We start from the raw sequence: 19,724 nt of genomic DNA on the forward strand, positions 1-19,724 counted from the left end.
TACTTTGTATTATTTTCTATCGTATTATCTTTGTAAAACCAAAAATCGCATGTCTCTATCCCTATCACAACATTTGCTATGATCGTTTGAACAAAGGCCTGCCACAACATTATTCTCCGCTACAGGTAGAGACAATTTTAATTTTAACTAAAATGCTTATTTTACTTCGAAATCTTTTGTTTTTATTTGAAATCTAACTTGTCTTTATCAAAATTACAAATCTAGAGCCATTTTCAGTTTTGTTGTTAACGAAGCGTTGAATGGCGCGCCCGGAGAGGCTTAGTTCAAACGATCATTGCAAACGTTGTGATAGGGATAGAGACATGCGATTTTTGGTTTTACGAAGGTAATACGATAGAGAATAATACAAAGTAATAAAAACTACCGGTTATAGGGGCATTTTTTGGAGAATTTTATCAAATAACCAAAAAAACACGAATTTTAACGCGGATTTTTTCAAAAAGTGTCATTTTTTTATTATTTGTTGGCCTTTTTTTGTGTATTTTATGTATTTTTTTAGTATTGCCTGTTATTTAGTATTATTTATTTATTTATTTATTTATTTAAAACTTATATGCACATAGAACGGTGTACATAAGGCGGACTTAATGCTGTTTGTATAATGATTATTACTGTTTTTATTTTATCAAGATATACCGCTTAGTTTAAAAGTTATTATGTTTTCTTTACAATAAGTAATTGGAAGAAAAAAAAATCTATAAAAAATTTAAAAAAAATCTCAAAAAAAATTTGACCTCTTTTTTGTCGATAAAAATAGGTCTAGTTTCATCTATTTTCATATGTACACTTTAACGTGACTCACACTGTATATTTCATGTACAGAATTGACCTCCCTACAGATTTATTATAAGTATTGTTAATTATGAAAAATCTAAAACGTTAAAATAACGGTATCGTTGTGGCCAATGAGATGCTGTCATAGTGACATTGACAATACGTCAATGTCACACGAGGATAAAACGTCAGAGAATAGAGGGACGCGCGGAGACGACTCCGCGCGCTTTTGTGCTAAGTGATGAATTGTATCTAAAATAAGGCAATATACTGTGAAAGTTAAGTATCTAGTGTTTTATTTATGAGAATAGATCGACCGGCCTCTAATAGTTCAGAAGTGAGATCTGAAACCTATGATAGTAACGTGATTTCAAAGTGTTCCAGGTGACCAATGTTTCGTGTTATTTGTCACGAATGTTATCACAAAACGCCCACGATTTTATGATTATAATGGAATATGATGAAGAGAGAATGTCAAGGAAACCACGCTGACAAAGGTGTGAGATGCAGAAAAGTATTTAAGTACGAGTAATGATGGACGCAAATTATGAAGATACTCCCTCCGTAACTTGGCTTGTGGTCACGTAAGTGGTGAACAATTTGACTAACGATGGCCCCAGAGCAGGTACGATTTATTATTATTATCGATTATTCCAACAACAACAATATTAACACATTTCCTTTTTGAGCAAAATAATGCATGAAAGTGAATGAAGCATCAAATGTTATAGGTATTGTCAGTCTTTACTGATAATGCCAGGAATGTGTGTGAAAGCTATGGTATGTGCTCACTTTAATTGCAATGCCTAATAAACTATTTTAGTAAATCAAATTAAATTGAACGGTGTTCATTTGTTCATGTTTACATTCTGCAAAGAATAACTTGTTGAGATTTAAAATCTATAAAGAATAGATAGAATTTGGTCAGATAAATTAAATAAGTTTGGTGATCATGCCCGAGTAACCTCTTGGCATTATTTTGGAGAAGAATTAATAATTAGTTTTATTCAAGTAAATTGAAGCTAAGGTCTGTGTTGTGTAAACCAGTTTTAGTATCATGATGTTTCTTTCTTGATGTTGAGCACTATAAGATGAGATAAAATCTATTAAATAGCTTAATTTGTAAATTGAAATTAAGTAAAGCAGCCAGTCATGCCGTTGAACATGTGGTGTATTTTTGGTACTCTTATAGTGATTGATACTTCAATTATTGTGAAACATAATTATTATTATGTTACATGATGCTATATTTTGAGTAAAGATAATGTTAATATTGAACTTTTCCAACTTATCAATTAATTTCTGCTGCCAGTAGTGATTTGGGTTGTATCACTAAAATTGAAAATTAGTGTGGGTGATTAAAATTTATCCAATTATTATAATTTAAAAAAAAAGATATAGAATGTGGTACATTTAACTTAAAGAGTATTCTTGTGTACCAGCCATTATTGTTGGTTATTCTCACATGGTGAAAATGATTTTAATCTTGAGGTTATTTGTTAGCTGGTTAATAAAAAGTTTATTGGTTGTAGCATGTTGTGTGTGCATATTTTTAGATTTGACTTGAGTTTTAGATGTGGTGACTTATCTGTCTGCGGGTTGGCCCTGTGGTGAGCAAATCAGTCAAGCACAATACCTGAGTGAAGCTGAACACTGAACAAAGGTACTCCACATAAGTGATTTGGAGTTGGACAGAAGGTAATGCAATACAAAAGGGCATCAGCTGTGATATTTGGTGAGTGAAAATGTAATACAAAAGGAATCAGCTGTGATATTTGGTGAGTTGAATTAATGTTTTATTGCAAGGGTTGAGCTGAGACTAGCAGTGCCACTGCGGCTTGGTTGTTTAACTGTGCTTATTCTTGTCATTGGCATGAAATTGCATACAATTAACTTGACTGTGAACAGATTTTAATAATTAATTAGCTACAGTCTACTGCTAGATTTTAGGACTTCCCAACTGCCGCTAGCAGCCTTAAGCAAAAAGTTATTTAAAGTACTTGGGTATTTCTTTGAGGATGGTAACTTCATTGAAGTATTTGCAATTGTGCTGTTACCTAAGATAATAACAAGAAGTTTATTTTGATTAAGTTGCATTTGTGTGTGGAGCAACTTGGTGTTCACCCAAACACAATGTTAAGCATCAATATGTTTCACTTGCATTGTTTTGTTGTCAGTGATGATTTATGTAGTTGTGTTATTCATCTTATGTTGATAATGTTGTGGTTATGGGAATGGTTTGAAAATAATAATAATAATGTATATGATTTACTTGTTGATCATACACCAGTGGACATTGTGATGAAGCTGGGCGGACATTGTCATTCTGCGTGAGATGTCCTGATATCTGTGTGAGGAGAACATGTGGCATGACATGACAAGCTATGTGGAATGGCCTAATCTGTGTGGGTTTAAAGTGAAAATGTTCAAAGAACCCTAACTAATCCCATAAATCATTTAGGATGATGACATTAGATGTACTGTATGATGGTGTATAGATGTACTGTATGATGATTTCTTGTGTCAGCAGAGCCAAAAGTAGTCAGCGTGCAGAGGTGCGTGGAGTGCAGCGCGCCTAGCGGCGCCAGCTGCAGGAGCCCGCGCGTGGGCGGCGGTGGCGGCTCAAGCGCGGCGGGCCGCAGCGGCGCGACAGCCAGCTCGGTGCAGAGCGGCGTGGCGCGCGGCGCGGCCGGCACGCGGCTGCTCCTGCGGCGTGTCCAGCGGGTGCCACAAGCTGTGTGGTGTGGAACATGTCGTGATAATCTGTGTGGGACATGTCGTGACAAGCTGGTTGCGACATGTCGTGATAATCTGTGTGGGACATGTCGTGACAGGCTGGTTGCGACATGTCGTGACAATCTGTGTGGAACATGTCATGACAAGCTGTGGTCATGATGAGTAACGGCGTCAGCGGCTCGAGCGCGGTCAGCGCGCACGCTTCGGGCAGCAGCGCGGTCAGCGCGCACGCTTCGGGCAACTGCGCGGTCAGCGCGCACGCTTCGGGCAGCTGCGCGGTCAGCGCGCACGCTTCGGGCAGCTGCGCGGTCAGCGCGCACGCTTCGGGCAGCAGCGCGGTCAGCGCGCGCGCTTCGGGCAGCCGCAGCGCGGCCAGCGCCAGCAGCGGCAACGGCTCGCGCGCCAGCGAGTGCGCGGGCAGGCGGTGCAGCCGGGCGAGTCGGCGCGCCACGAGCGGCGCAGGCGCGGCGCGGTCGGCGCAGCAGGAGTCCAGCAGGTGTCGCGCGTGGTGGAGCAGCAGGGCGCGCGTGAGCCAGGGCACGTTGTGGGCGCCTATGAGCGCGTTCACGGCCAGCGTGTGGTGCGAATGGTGGTGGAGATGGCAGAGTGGACCTAGCAAGGTGCACAGCTGGATCCCAATACGAGGCGTCAAGTGTGCTATGAGTGGAGTAGACCTTCGAGGGCGAAGGAAATGTAGGATGGCCGAACTGTTAATTATGAAAAATCTAAAACGTTAAAATAACGGTATCGTTGTGGCCAATGAGATGCTGTCATAGTGACATTGACAATACGTCAATGTCACACGAGGATAAAACGTCAGAGAATAGAGGGACGCGCGGAGACGACTCCGCGCGCTTTTGTGCTAAGTGATGAATTGTATCTAAAATAAGGCAATATACTGTGAAAGTTAAGTATCCAGTGTTTTATTTATGAGAATAGATCGACCGGCCTCTAATAGTATAGACTAGGTAGTCAGGATTTGATTTATTTTCTTAATTGAACAAAAACGTTCATGAAATAATAGCAATAATTTTAGATAGTCCCCAAGCTCAGTATCAACGCACAAAAAATTGGCATTTGATTTTCCCCCAACGAGTTCTCGTACCACGAATTTCTCATAATTATAAGCATATTCCGGGGAAACGATAGATTAATTTGTTTCGCAAATGAGGCATCAGCTGGCCCCAACCTTCATTTATGATTTACAGGCGCAGATTTATCAGAAAATGTACTTAGAGCTGTAATTAATTGATGATTACATTGATATACCTACAATACGTATTTGTTGAAGCGATCTGTGCCTCTACCATGAGTTGCCATCGAAAACTTGTATTCGTATACTACAGTCGATAGAGTTTAAACGTGGATCGATGAAGTTTGCATTAAAATCATACCATGAGTTCAATTACCGTATACTTTACTCGCCAGCGATAATTCGATGGTTTTGTGATGTTATGTTGGTGAACATGTTAACGTATCCAACTTCACACTCTATGAATGGATGAATGAAAGAACGAATGCCGCTCCTTTCTAACTAGGGATATTCCGATACTAATAAATACGAGTAGGTACTCGATACTTTTGATTCGATACCAAGTATTTATTGTATCGAATCAATTTTGCGATACATAATCGGTATCGAAACAAAAATACTTGGTATCGAATCGAATCAGCAAAACAACCGAAAACAATAAAAAAAAACCGAGAACGCATCATACAGAACTGAGAGAGTAAAAACTGTCGGCTAATCAGCTTTAATCGGTTACCGAGTTACCGGTATTCGTCGCGTGGCGGCGTGAGTGACGCGTTGTCTCGCGCTGGGCCAGCCGAATTCGTCCGACTTCAGCCGAGCCCGAGCCGAAAGCGAGAGAAGGAGACCCGCACCCGCCCGCAAATCATCTCGCCATTCCGCCATTGAAAGAAAAGAAAGTGTTAAGTGACTATTTACAAGTAATTTTATTAATTGTAATCATCAAATTCATCGGTTTATTCCAATGTTATCATGGCATAAACCGATAAATAAATAGTTGTTTTCTTCTCAATTTTGTTTAAATTATTGTCCTTCAACGTTCATTGATAGCACCCTCAAAATAATAAAACAAAATAAAAGTTCCAAAAAGTATCGATATCAGTAAGTATCGATACTTTAGGAGTACTTATTTAAGTAGTATCGAAAAAAGATTTGAGTATTATCGAAATGAGTAGGTATCGATACTTAGGTGGTATCGGAACATCCCTATTTCTAACTATATAGAAAAGATAGAGTAGGAAATAACAAAAATGTCAAAAATAACACTGCAAAATTTAAGTGTCCTAGAACAGTGCTTAAAGCTGAATTAACATGATGATTTTAAATTTGTATTGTTTATTTCTTGTCATTGCGACTTTGACGCAGCTGTTGTCATGACAACAGATAACAAAACATGTTTTGTTGAAGGATTATAATTATTGATGAATAATTTTCCACGTTTTCCACAAAAAATTGGATTTTAACCACGATAGGAAAATGAGAACCTGCGCCTATCCGTTTAAACCGATTGTAGAATTTATGGAAAGGTAAGTTAAGTAAAAATAAACATACTATGTAGTGGAGGAATTTCGAAATTAAACGAATAATTTTGAGCTGGTTTTTTTGGAGAAATACAACCTTTCCAGCATAACTTCCACGTGCCTAGCTAAAATTCAGTAATATGAGTGCTAGATTTATATTTTCTAGATACAATAAAGTTGTTTTTCTATAGATATGGCGATCTGAGTAAGCCCACTGAAGGGCCCCAAGAAAGAGCCAACAATAGTCAACGGTGGGTGGAACTAACGGACACGCGAACGTGAAATGCTGATCCCACCGGCGACACGAAAACTACTGAGAAATTGAGAAAAGTGTGTATAAATACCTACTGCTTTATTCATTTTGGTTGCTTTTATCTTATTTCGTCATTATTATTTGTAATGTTTATTTGTTAAGGTGTGGAGTGACTTTAAACATCAAGAAGAAGGCAACTCGCATACACAGAGCTGCCAAGGGAACACTGGACTGGTGGCGGTCCAGGTTCTTCCCTGAAGCCAAAGGATTTAGAGCAGAGTGCTTGTAAATAACTACTTGTAAATTAAATCCATAATAAAGACCTAGGGTAACTGGATGGATATACCTACCTTATTATTGTAAAACTTAAGATATTATAATTAATTAAATACATTATATTGTTTTAATCTTTCATGGTCACTAAACATACATGGTAGCAATCTCGTCAGTAATAATAATTAAGTAAATACATATCCTACTAATATCCTACTTAATATTAAAAATGCGAAAGTTTGGATGTCTGGATGTTTCACGCAAAAACTACTGAACGGATTTTGATGAAACTTTACAGTATTATTGTTTATAACCCAGATTTACATATAGGCTATAATTATGACGATCTGTGACAACTAAATTTCACGCGGACGAAGCCGCGGGCAAAAGCTAGTTGAAAATAAAATGATTTATTTTTATTGACTATTTATTTCACAAAACCTAATAGGTAGGTACATAATACACAGACTGATTAAAAACAAAAGTAAATTTCAACTTATGAAAATACATATTCATTGTCGGATTAGCTTTCTATCATGATCTCGTAAGGCTGCGTTTCCACCAGAGATGTGCGAGGATGCGTAGCGAAGGATGTGTTTGTAAAGAACCAATAGAATCGCTTCATTTACCTCGCCTCGGTCAGCACATCTCTGGTAGAAAAGGCTCAGGCTGTACAACACTAATGAGCATTTTCAAATCTCTGCTACACATCCTCGTACGATACATTTTCCTCGCACAGCTTTGGTGGAAACCCGCACACATTTTCACAGCACAGCTAGACATCTTCGCACGACACAATTCCCTCGCATATCTCTGGGAAACGCAGCATCCTCTCCCTCCCCCAAGGATCTCCACAATGTGCCCGCATCCAGGTTCTTCCCGCGACCTTCACCAGATCGTCGGTCCACCTAGTGGGAGGTCTGCCCACATGCTGATAACATGTTCCATCGTAATAAACTTCTTTCCGACATAATTTAATAAAGAAAACACCTAAAATGACCTAAAACCACAATTTTATTTTGCTTTTCACACGTCAATAAGCCAGTGAGTTACGTTACTGTGACAGCTAAGGTATTTTTCGATGACATCTTTGAAAATTGCAACTCATGGTAAGTTATTTGTATGAAACTTAATAAAAACTTTAGTCGCTATCGTATTCATTTAGATAGGTTTTTTACCTAACGATTTGAGATGAACTCATGGTAGTGTTTTTAGTTTTGCTGTGGTTCAGCTACTAACCGCTAGAGGCGCTGTACAATTTGCCATACATTTTTTTACGCCCTCGATAGCGAGATGCTCGGTAGGTAAACTCATGGTAGAGGCACTGTAGGCTTACCATGAGTTTACGTTAGGTGAGTTCGCTAGCGACTGCGTAAAAAAATGACATTAATTGTATGACATAATTCTACAGCGCCCCTAGCGGCTACTTTCAAGAAACAAAATCTTCATAGAGATTTTTGACGTACTCGCTAGCGAGCATACCTAACGTAAACTCATGGTAGATACACTGGTTGAGCGAACATTGCTGCATTGATTCTTTATAAATAAAAGCGAAATACCACTCATTGATTAATCACAAAATCTCAGAAACTATCACACCTACAAACCTGAAATTTTGGGAGGTAGTTTAAGGATGTAGAGGGATTTTACGAAACTCACCCCAAGGGGGTCAAACGGGGGCTGGAAGTTTGTATGAAAGTCCTATGTTTTTACGCGTATGAAGTGGCGGGCGGCCGCTAGTTATTTATGAAAATCTTATCTTGTTTCGTAGTAGTACCTACCTACCTAGAAGTCTTCGAGTTCAACCAGTAATTTCGCAATCCGCTCCAATCTATTGCCAATTGAAAGTGTTAACAATGTGCATTTATAAATTAACCGAACAATCAACTAATCCCGGATTAGCCATATAATTTTACGGCCTGCTAACATGGCTGGCCTAGTTCGGTTGTTTTCAATGGCTATTGTTTTGGATGATTGTTACGTGAATAAAGAGGAAACTAGGGTGGATTTTCGCTTAAATATTAAACTAGCTTACCGCCTGCGGCTTCGCCCGCGTGGAATTTTGTCTGTCACAGAAAAACTTTATTGCACGCGTCCCTGTTTCAAAAACCGGGAGCAAAACTATCCTGTCCTTTCCCGGGACTCAAACTGTCTCTATGCCAAATTTCATCAAAATCTGTTCAGTGGTTTAGGCGTGAAAGAGACAGACAGAGTTACTTTCGCATTTATAATATTAGTATAGATATTTTACATTAGAGAGAGGAATTTAAATTATCTTTGTTACAATCGGTAGTATTCTGTGATAAAAAACGGACTAATAGTTAAACCTAGTGTTCTAGTTGTTCTCATTTGGATGTTGGGTATTTTTGTTAAAACAAAAATTGCCATTCATCGAGTTGATTTAGATTACTTATTTTTTTAATAAATAATCCGATTTTATTAATTTTAATAAAATCAAGAACCTGTCGATGTAATTAAATTGTAATTGAAAATACGCAACAGTAGACATAAGTATTCCGAAAGCCAGACATGATTTTAAAACTGCTTTCTAATTTAAATTCATAAAACGTTATTAGTTAATTAAGTTAACGGCCCTTAAAATCTACTTTGTACAATTGTTCTAGACATCAAAATGCTCTCTAATAGACTCTAAAAGGCTAAAAGGTTAAGAAAGTCAGAGAATACTAAAATTAAAGCCAAAAAACAAAGTAAGGTACATTAAAAATGCATTTACTTTAAAACTAACTTACCTTATTTCTTTCACAAGAATGTCTACTTAGTTCAACTTGCGTTTTAAAGGAACCTTACTTTCAAAGAATAAAATACTGAATAACTAAACGTGAAAATGTTAAACTAAAGCTGAAAGAGGCGAACCATTAGGTGTTAGTTTTAGGCCCGAGCCACACTGAAACGCTTACGCCCGTATTCACAAACATTACTATGAGGTCACACAGTGCGCGTGCCTCCTCTCTTATATTTTATTTTAAATTGCAGCGCCCAACAGGGTCCATAATTATCTATTAACACATTGTAACACTTATATTACTATTATGGAAGCAATAAACTTATTGAGTATTGAGTATTGTGTAATGATTTGAGAATTTATATTGTATTTTATACGATTATTGGTTACTTTTAAATAGTTATTGCAACAATTTTAGTATTTGTATTGTATTTTAGAAGAACCCAAAAACCCATTATTAAATTAAAATACTTTATTTGATTACTTCCTAGTAGAGGTGGGCGCCACGCCGGCGCGCCGCCGCCGCCGCGAATTTTTCCACGCCGCCGCCGCCGACGACCAGCTGTCGGCGCGCCGATACTGATACTGTACCAACTATTTGCAATTTATTCCTCTCCTATACTGTACTTTCTGGATTTGTGTTTCGAACGCAGAACTAACTTTAATATTTATTCTTTAATGCCATATAAATTGGTACACAAGGCGAACTTAATACCGTTGATATACTAATAAATAGATTGAATAACTTAATACTATCTATATTAACAGTTAATCCAGTACATTATTCAAGTTGCTGCTTGGTCTAGTAAATAATTGATCGCGAGAGGCGCCGGTCCCTTTTGCTGTCAAGAAAAAAATCGCCGCCTTCGTCTGGCAGACAACCCACAGTATTGGATTATACTTTAAGCGAATAACTCACACAGATATTGGCAAGTATGTCTCGGAATGCAAATAAGAACCACAATCTCTGGAAGGCAACAAAGTACCTCCCTCAGTGTTCTCCGCCTATTAGGTCCGGTAATACATGAGTGCGAACTGACGAGAAAAATCTCAGACCTTTGCTATAGTCTGGTCCGTGAGCACGTAGAATTTTGTCCAATAACCCCTAGCTACCCATCCTTATCGCTCGCGCGTAATTATGTTGCTATAGCGCTCGCACACTCACTGCGGGTGCCAGTCGCACAGCCGCGACAGCAATATAATTACGCGCGAGCGATAAGGATGGGTAGCTAGGGGTCATTGGACTAAATTCTACGTGCTCACGGACCGGGCTTTATATGACAAGCCGGTTTATTTAAACCTAACGACACGGATAATCCAAAAAATCCACAGTTCAATCCAAAAATAAGATCAAGTATTGGACTTGATCCGAGACTTGCAACTATGCCTGTCTTTGATTCCTGCTGATGATGATGATTCATCCGACCGATTTCGGTCATGGTGAACACTTCGACTTAGCTGTCTTGGCGGCGCTGGTGCATCTGAAAATGGCTTACATAGCCGATCTTCGTGGCAAACTCTTCGCACATTGAGAGTATCTCAGCACGCCGCCATCATAATTATAGTGAATGGCGGCAGAATGATGGACGGGATTTACATCATCGCGTTTCGCGTCGAGTTCAGTTGTGCGCTGCTCCTTGAACTCGCGGATTCGCCTTTTCACAATCTCCCGCCATTCTAGGCGCTGTGCAGCCAAACCTTCCCATTGTGATTTGAGAGGGCCCATTTTGCATCTTTTCATATTATGCTGCTTCTGGACATCTTTGTACCTGACTATCTGAGGAATTGACCGCCATGTTTCCGCTTACCCGCAAAATAAAGTGACTGACATAGCCCGCAGAATCGCTAAAATCAAGTTGCAGTAGGCGGAGCACATAGCTCGTAGAGCTGATGGCCTCTGGGGCAGGAAAGTTCTGAAGTGGCGACCACGAGTCTGAAGACGTAGCGTGGGCAGGCCTCCCACTAGGTGGACCGACGATTTGGTGAAGGTTACAGGAGGTGCCTGGATGCGAGCGGCGCAGGACCAATCTTTGTGGAAATCCTTGAGGGGAGGCCTTTGTCCAGCAGTGGACGACTTTCAACTGAAATGAACGAACGAACGCTAAGAGAGATGGCTAAGCTAAATAAATAGCCAAAATAGACCCTCGTAAAGCACCTGCATTTGATCTGATCACCATGAACTCCATGGTCTTGACAATGACACACTGAGTGAGAATCTTGCAAGTCTCTTAACTTTGGAAATGATCCATAAGACTGGCAAGTCGCCTTACGAATTCTCCTCCTATCGCTCAATTAATCTGACATTTGTATTGTTAAAATTATGGAAAAGGATCATTCTTGCTCGTTTATTCCCATGCCTAAGTATGACCCATGTAACATAGTATAGGGGAAGATGGGTAACAGTGGATCGTGGGTCACAGTGAATCACTTTGCATAACTTTGTATGTATTGCACGCACACACTCACGCGCTTGTGTGTTTGATGACCTAGCGGTGCCCCCCGCGCGTAACTAGTTGCTCGCAGTGTTTCGAAGCGGGAGGCCGCGCGGCGACTATCTCGAGACTAGGAAAGTACGAGAATAAATTTTAAGGTTATTTTTGAACACGTGTTTTAAACATATTAAATTAAATTAGCTGGATTTTTGTCTTAAGGCCTTGCTCTTTAATGTTTATGGTGTTATTTTGTAAATAGATGCTTGTGATATACGCAACAAAAACTTTTTTAAGGTTGTTTTTTTGATGAAGGTATCTTTGGGTTTCACTGAATCATTTTGAATTGGGAAACAGTGGATCGAGATCAAGGGTTGTACCAATTTGATATGGACTTTTCTAGAATAGATCTACGTTAATTAGTTTTCTTTTCTACTCAGAAGATGTTAAATGTTTGTAGAATAGATCTGCGTTAATATTTTTTTATGTTGATTTTCTACTCATAGGATGTTACTGTTGAGTTTTCTTTATTAAAATTTGAATTTTATGTCAAAGTGGCTAACAAATTGCTTATTATAAAGTGTTCATTAAGGGTATTTTGACGGATCTAGTCTACCTACTCATAGTTAGTTTATTTCAATACTTTCAAAGTATAAAATGTTGACCTAATTGAATATTGAATATCTTTGTTCAGTGATTCAATGTGAAGCACTATTTTAGAATTTAATTTTTGTTGTCTTTTTGTTCAAAAACGGTAGTTGCCTAGTTTAATTTACTTTGAGTTTAATTTTTATTTAGAGGGAGTTCTTCATTTGATTTTGACTTGCAACAATAGTGTTGCTCAACTAAAAGTATTATTTGATCTCATTACGCAATCCCAACTATATATATATATAATATTATAAATGCGAAAGTAACTCTGTCTGTCTGTCTGTCTGTCTGTCTGTCTGTCTGTCTGTCTGTCTGTCTGTTACGCTTTCCCGCTTAAACCTCGCAACCGATTTTGATGAAATTTGGCATAGAGATAGTTTGAGTCCCGGGAAAGAACATAGGATAATTTTTATCCCGGTTTTTGAAACAGGGACGCGCGCGATAAAGTTTTTCTGTGACAGACAAAATTCCACGCGGGCGAAGCCGCGGGCGGAAAGCTAGTAAATAATAAATATTGTGTCTATAATTGGGTTTTATTACTATTATAATAATGATGATCCTGTGTACCCCATATGATCCAGTGTGCCCAACCCACTGATTCGCTGTATCCCAAATATGGGTCACAGTGAATCAATCACCACTTTTTAAAAAAACGGTTATATCTCATTAATTTATCGTGTAATATGGCCGTTGACGTTTTTTTTCAATAGACAGATATATTTATAGCTGAATCATTCAAAAACGCAGTACTTATAGCTTAAAATTCCGTAATACAGCCGCTTCGAAAAAAAATGATTCACTGTCCCCCATCTTCCCCTACCCGACCATAAATTTTGCCAGAAACCAACCATAATCAGTACAATGTTTGGAAAAGAAAGAATCCTGTACGTCTGCTTTCGCTGCGGCTTCAGCTGGGTTTAGCATAAATGACTACTCTATGAAATTAAAAAGTACTTTCCAGCACACTTCTACTACTTGCTGATGGAGTCATATCTCAGTGACAGACAGTTTTAAATCAAACTCCATGACAAAATTTTCTCTTTTAGCTGCAGAGCTGGAGTACCTCAGGACTCTATACTTGGTCCGGTACTCTATAACATTTACTAGTAAAGTAGCCCAGACACCAGAAAGCTGCGGCTTTCCTCAAATGTAACTGTGATCTTAAAGCGACTAGACTGTTGCAAAGTCAGCTAAATGCCACTAATGCTTGGCTGACCAAGTGGCGCATGTAAGCAAGCCCCGAAGTCTCACCATGTTATCATTTAAGACGTGAAACTTATCCCCTGGCCAATCTAGACCTCGACACATTACTGCAGTCAACCTGCATTAAAAACCTGGACCGTAGGATGACACGGAGAGACCATATTAATATAAAAAAAAACAGATCTGAACATAATATTCGACCGACAGTCAGCTAATCCAACATTAACTATGTGCCTCCAAAGATTTCAAAAATACATTTTAAGGGTACTTTTATCGGCACATTAGTACGCTGGCCTTTAGGAAATACTCGAAAACCTGATCTCAACCAAGCCCGCTATTCTAATATCAAAGTATCTATGATCAAAAGAGCTAATTTGCTAGGGTAAACCATTGCGCCAGTGGCTCTATCGTGTCAAACCCCAACCAACTGCAATCCACCTGATTAGTCTTGGCGAAAGATACTAAAAAAGCCGATTTAAAAAAAATACCTAATGAAGAAAGGCCAAACAAGGTCACGCCGCCGACGCCGCCGCCGCCGAAGTCAAAAAGTCGGCGCGCCGCCGCCGACCAATTTTATATCGGCGCCCACCTCTACTTCCTAGGCATTTTGCAGACATTAGAATGATTTTAGAATTTATTGTGTATTACATCCAATTATTTCATATTTATTATTTAATTTAATTATTTTAGATTTTTATTGTATACATTTTAGTATTTTAAAAATTAAAAAACAGCTAATTATGAAATAAGTATTGCATTTGACTAGTTCCGGGGCATGCCGTCGATAAGTCGTTTTGAACCGGTCGACTTTCACTGATGGAAGGGGAAGTTACCTTATCGCTGGCATGCCGCTGGACAGTCAGTTCGATTTGAGCGTTCGAAGCAAGAGGTACTATTAGGTTGACGTCATAATGTCGGAATTGTGTAAATCAGTGGTGCTGAAATACAAGTTAAACAACCTACAAGAGTGTTTCATTTCAATTGTGTGACACACCAACCAATCACAGAGCTCTATTCAACGCTGTGCGTTCGATTTGCTGCTTCACTTAAGCAAGCATCGTTTGTGAATACGGGCGTTACTCAACCACCGGAATAAGTTTACAAAAAACCATAATAAGATCTTTAAAGTAAATTTTAAGCACAAGAACACCTTTTTCAGTTGAATTTGGATTCGATAAAGTTAAACGTTTATTTTCTATATTAGGTTATGCACTATTTTGTACATTATCCTGCTTTCGCCTCCGAGATTTATTTTACCGTGTAGTACCCCTGTACGACAAGCCAATCCGCACACAATATTCAGCGTAGTAGTAGTAAAAAACAAAAGAGCGGGCAACCCCACCCCTACCACGCTGTGGGCTCGTTGTCTGAGCGGTCTCATTCCTTTGTGCGCACGCGCAACGACCGCACGCAGTATAAGAAAAATGCTTAAGTGACGTCACCAGGACGTTTTTACCGACAAAAAACGTAATTATTTTAAGTTGTGCAGTGTAGTGACGAGAATTAGACCCAACACAAGGTTGGTTGTAACAACTATTTTGTGTAAGTGCTCGTACATTTTTATTATAAGCGTTGTGACACGACGCGTAACTTTGACCCATTTTTAGCTCCAAGTTAACGCGCGATGTTAACCAGTAGCCATTTTTTGCTCCGAGGTAATGCGAGATGTTACCCAGTAGCCATTCTTTTGCTCCGAGGTAATGCGAGATGTTACCCAGTAGCCATTTTTTTCTCCGAGGTAATGCGAGATGTTACCCAGTAGCCATTTTCTGCTCTAGCGAGTTAATACGAGATATTAACCAGCAACCACTTTATATTCGGTCATTTTTGCGGGTCATTTTTTAACCAGTAGCGTTAATACAAGATATTAACCAGCAGCCACTTTATGTTCGGTTATTTTTTAACCAGTAGCCGTTTTTTGCTCTAGCGAGTAAAAACGAGATATTAACTACCGAGATAGCCAGGTATTGTAATATTATTCACTTTTACGAGTTAAGTATCTTCTTTTCGGCCATTTTTAAAAGCCGTAAAAACAGAACATAATGAGCTCATACAGAAAAATGTTGCGTTTCTACGAAACTACCCACATTAAGAGCTTGCCTTCTTTGCCTTACACCTTATGAACCATCAACCGTCTTGGAGCATGATGACCCGGCGCCGCGGACGCACTCGCCCCAGTCGAGCCTCCGCCTGCTTTTATAACGACCGATGACCCTGTGGCCATACACATTGTTCAATGCTACAAAGGGTAACTGAATAATTTTGTTGTTTCGTATTTTTATACATTACACCAATCGATATTGGCCTAAATACAAAGGCTAGTAAGAAAGAAATAAGTATCAGATCAAAATTCAAAGTGCATTTATGTAGATTCATTACTTGCTATTATAAGGTCAGAATAAAAGATCCTAAATAAACCTTAGGCCGGTTTGTTGACCGAACCGAGTCGAAGTGGAAATAAATGCCTACTTTATATATGAAGTATGACAATATGTCGTGTTTTCTATGCAACGACTCATATTAACTGACATGGTGATTGTGAGTACGTATCAGTCTCACATTTTTTTTGTTGGAAACTTACAAAGATCTTTCTACATTTCCGGTCGGTCGACCAATTACATCGACGGTCGACAACTATAACTCATTATAATCCTCTAAAACGGGAAAAGAGGTATTTATTTGATATGACAACTAATCCAGGCTGCTGCACTGAATATATAATTTAAGCTTTAGCCGTTCGCATAACTGTGTGAATCGAGGCTTTATACAGAGGCCGTACCGACAAGCTACGCCCTGCTGTATGGTATGATGGGCTAAGACCTATCACCCGCCCGCGGCGCAACCACGCCGCCTTCCACAAGCGCAGGCGCCTTTATTTACGCCGCAGCGCCGCGCCGCCGCCGCCGCATGCCCAGCGCTGCCAGCGCAACGCGGGAAGCGCCATTAAAGACCGACCAGAACACCAAGGTAACCCGCGTCCCTAGACGACGCGCCATCTATGTACAGGTATGTGCTGGCCGCTTAAAATATTTTTATTTTAAATGCAATGTACATATTATCCGGTTACAGAATTTATTGGACCGCGATACCTATTCGATTCCCGAATCGAACCCAGATGATTTTTTTCATAATCATCATAACCATGCGAGTAAACATAATTAATTATACAAACAAATAATTATACACGTCGGCGCAGAGACGTTGATATTAAGAATATTCTTAATCGCATCCGTCGATACGAGTACATTCTGAGATTACCCACTTGTTAAAAAAAAAAAAAAAAATGTTCCTTGATGGTGGACTTAGATAGCGTTTATATAAGATGCTAAACAAAGTTTATGTTTTTTTTTTTTTTTTTTTTTTTTTTTTTTATGTGATAGGAGGCAAATTTTATATTTGATTTTTTTATGTGGTTTAAGCACTTCAAAAGGGATGATATTTTAACCGCAATTAAACTTTTAACAAAAGATTCATTTATGGTTTAAAGAAACTTATTAATATAATATGTTTATTACATAAACACGATAGCCATTGAAAAGCAAATAGAATTATGGTCTTATTTTAACGGATGTTTGTTTTGTATCTGAACAAACAGGCAACATTTTTGTTTGTCTCTTTGCGGCCTTGCTTTAGCCCTGATATTTTTACAAAGTTTATTTTTTTATTCATGACGTCTCACCAGCTTGTATCTATAAATAATAGATAAAATCTAAGAGCTTCCTTAAACTGTATCGGTATCGGTACATAAGATGATGTAATTTTTTCTTGTATTGGAAAAACATTATTAAGTAGGTTTGTACCTACTAATCAATGTATGATTAATGCTAATAATACTATTGATAGTCTTACAAAGTAAGGCTTCATCATCATTATTATTATTTATTTACAAAAAAAAAAAAAAAAAAAAGGTCAGTTTTAACTCCATGTACTGTTTTACAATTGGTTCGTATAAATTATTTATGTATAACGTTAGAATTCTCATAAGAAGAGATGCGACATCATGAAATACATTGAATCATTTCTTATCTTGCTAAATCTTTTAGACAAGCAAAGTATCTAATTATGCGTTAAAGCGATAATAACTATGTCTTTATAAATATAACACAATAATAATTACATTGTAATCAATGTAATAGAAAATTATTGACGCATCAAAAAAGAAATCGGGCCGCTTGTAATAACAACCGGACTAGTGGACTTTGGTCAGTCAAAGAACGAATCAACCACATAAAATAAACTATGTATTATGTAGGTACCTACCAGTACTACCACTACTTGTAACCTTCAATTTAGATTAAGGACATTTTTTAATAATACCAAAAAATAATGCGATATTATTTTACGAATCGATAACGCTGCCACAAACTCATAATAATGAATGAGTCTTTCTTCCCTTTCTATGAAGTATAAATTGAGAATTAGTATTTTGTTATTTTTTCTTGACATGATTATAAAAATTCAATCATCACAGTCATAATACTGAAGCTGACTGAATCAAGGTGTCTGAATAAAGACACGGAGTAGGAGCTTGGTTTAATATTGTCTCAGAAAATGTTAGACGCTTTGGTTTCAGTACATGACATAAAACTATTTTTTGTTTCTTGAACTTTGTTTGATATTTAGTCATAATTCATATTTTATCGTCTGGCGTAGAGATTTCTACACGATTAACATGAATTAATTCCAATTAATTCGCCTTAGAATGGCGACCATTTTTTTTTAGACGTTAATACGTTTTTTCACTAAAAATAAATAAATAAAAAATAAAAATAAAATAGAATGCCGGGGCAACAGGTACATCAGTAGTACCATATTGCCCATTTAAGCTTACCTTTCTTTGGCAGTGAGTTTTGTATTTGGCAGTCGTTGATCAAACAAAACGTACCAGACTCCGCTATACACTCCGCAAATAATAAATAAATTTTAATATCCTTCTTTCGACATTTTACACTACGCTCCTAGTCCCAAACTGAGCAAAGCTATGGGTCCTAGACAACGGATATAAACATACTTAAATACCGTTTTTATATACATAAGTACATATTATACATAGTAACACCTAGACCCATCACAGAAATTAAAATGTATCAATTCAATTTCTGCCCGGCCGGGGATCGAACCCGGGACCTCTCGGCATAGTAGTCCGTTTCGAAACCACTACACCAAATGACTGACAAATAAATATTTTTACAATGCTCAATTACATCATTGTACCTACCTTACTCTATTTTCTTAGCATATTCTAAAGTCGGGTGCATCCTATAATAACATTAAATAACCACCGCTTAGCAATATCGTTAGTGAAATCATATAATTTATTGAAATATATAATTATTTTAATAAATATTATAATTTATAGGTCAGGTTTCAAGAATCAAAAGATTGCTATTAAATAGTGCTATTAAATAGAAACCAAACTTTTTCCTCGCAACAGTGTTACTTGGAATCCAAATTAATACTGTTTTGGAATACTGGTCAAACTGTATCCAAATAAATTAATAAGTTTTAATTAACCACATTATTTATTTATTTAATTAAAATGCAAGTGAGCTTATGTTTTACAACAATCAGAGTGTTAGCCTTGCAGTCACTGTGATCGATTCGGTGTTAACCACTACCGTCGTCAAGCTCAGTTCTGAGATGAAACTGGATAAATATAGGAAAGGAGTGTCGACACGAGGGCGTTCGGCCCACACAGCACGCGACACGCGGCAGTATGGCCTGCGGTTTGCGCCGCTGTCAACGTTGACACAATTAGCCAGTGTGCTGGATAGACAGGATGCTCTGTCAACTGTCTTGGCAACTTTTTACAATCAGTAGTCGTACTTAACAGTTAATAGAAGTACAAATAAATGTATATAATAATACTCTATAATGAACAAAATCTTGTTGAGACCGTGATACTTGTTATTGTTATGAATAAGTGATGCAATACGATTATAATACAAAAATATTGCTTTATTATGTATTTAGTACATTGACATTTACTCTCTTAACCATTTAACATGGACATTGATCCATGCTCTAAACATCTACACGGTAAAATAAATCTCGGAGGCGAAAGCAGGATAATTAGATGATCAAACGAACT

At 38.1% G+C, this 19,724-nt stretch overlaps 1 protein-coding gene and 1 long non-coding RNA gene across 3 annotated transcripts in view; one reads left to right on the top strand and one right to left on the bottom strand.

Moving 5' to 3' along the window:
- LOC135078595 (uncharacterized) overlaps positions 1-19,724 on the bottom strand; it is a 183,728-nt gene that overhangs the window by 55,242 nt on the left and 108,762 nt on the right. The gene's annotated exons all lie outside the window — the stretch shown is intronic.
- On the top strand, positions 5,963-6,727 carry LOC135078419 (uncharacterized). Of its 2 annotated transcripts, XR_010258599.1 has the most exons (3): positions 5,981-6,087; positions 6,273-6,411; positions 6,497-6,727. It is a non-coding gene; the product is annotated as an uncharacterized LOC135078419 (long non-coding RNA). The 2 variants fall into 2 exon arrangements; XR_010258598.1 differs by having other exon boundaries at positions 5,963-6,411.

The sequence above is a fragment of the Ostrinia nubilalis genome, chromosome 15 (assembly GCF_963855985.1).
Source record: "Ostrinia nubilalis chromosome 15, ilOstNubi1.1, whole genome shotgun sequence".
Lineage (NCBI taxonomy): Eukaryota > Metazoa > Arthropoda > Insecta > Lepidoptera > Crambidae > Ostrinia > Ostrinia nubilalis.